This window comes from Diceros bicornis, chromosome 29 (assembly GCF_020826845.1).
Source record: "Diceros bicornis minor isolate mBicDic1 chromosome 29, mDicBic1.mat.cur, whole genome shotgun sequence".
In the NCBI taxonomy this organism is placed as follows: domain Eukaryota; kingdom Metazoa; phylum Chordata; class Mammalia; order Perissodactyla; family Rhinocerotidae; genus Diceros; species Diceros bicornis.
The window spans coordinates 27,423,258-27,424,541 of NC_080768.1; positions in this window are offsets into that span (position 1 = coordinate 27,423,258).

A 1,284-nucleotide genomic window follows, 5' to 3' on the forward strand; every position below is an offset into this window, starting at 1 on the left:
AAACAGCATGTAGAAAGCATTCGGAACCTGGCAGGTTGTAACCAATGTCCTTGCTGTGACTGTTATTGCTCCCCAGAGAGGTGGCGCTCTTGGGGACGACTAGGTCAGTTATGAAAAATAGGATGTTACATTTATTTTGCACATCTGAGTGTAGTGTGAAAAAAATTTTTGCTACCATAACACTTCATAACAACTCGATTTGAGTAGGGATTTGTGGCTTCCAAAGCGCTTTCAAATATTGTCCCCTTGAGTCCTCTCAGCAATGCCACAACAAGGGAGATCATTTCTACCCTTATTTTACAGACTAGAAACTAAAGCTCAGCGAGTTTGACAGGCTCACACAAGGTCATACTTCTAGTAAATGCTAGAGCCAGCTCTGAAACTCAAGACTCCAAATCCACTTCAACTTTCAACTCTATCACTCCTGTAAATGGGCCCCATGCCACCAGCGAGGGCAGGACCCTCCACCTACTTCTCAGGCCACGAGACTTCCCTCCGACAAGGAGGCTTTTGTTTAGTTGGGCCAGGGTGCTGAGAAAGGAACAGGATCACAGAGGGTCCCAAATGTGTGGTGGTGGAAGAACAGATTCTCTGGCTAACTTAATAAGCGCTGGGTTCATTTGTCCAACAATCCTGCCTGTGCAAAATGGGTTTCAATGATCAGGAGGTCTTACCAAGTGCTCCCACCAGCACTGTGTGCAAATGAGCCATATGCAATCTTACAGACAAGCAGCTCAGGTGCCGAGAGGCCAGGAGAACTTCCCAGGTCAGACAGATCAGAGGTGACTCACATGTGAGGAACCCGTATCACCAAAAGGTGGAAGTGGCTAGTAGAGCGGGCCAACACCACAAACAGGGGAAATGAAGTCAGTCGCACAGGGATGGGTTGCCCAGACAAAGGAGGACTTTCGTTTCTGTCTTATCTAAGACTCTTTCTGTGGCAAACAACAGAAGTCCAGTTCAAATTCACTTCAACACTCAGCAGGGGTATATGTGTTCTTTAAAGTATACTATCTAAAATGGGGGTTGTTTGTTATAAGAGCTCAGGGGTGTCTCACAGAATCCAGGCAGGGCGTGAGACTAGAAAATCACTGGGGTCTGTCCCTGAGTGGCGTGGTCTTCTGGTCAGATCTGCCTTCTCTTTTCTCTTTGCAAACTGGCTGGCCTCCTTCTCTGGCCTCCTGGTTGCCTGCAGCTCCAGAGTTTGCTTCACCTCAGTCTTAGTCACAAGAGGAAGCCAAGACTAATTTCTCTGTTTTGCAATTCCAGATTGCCAGCAGAGGG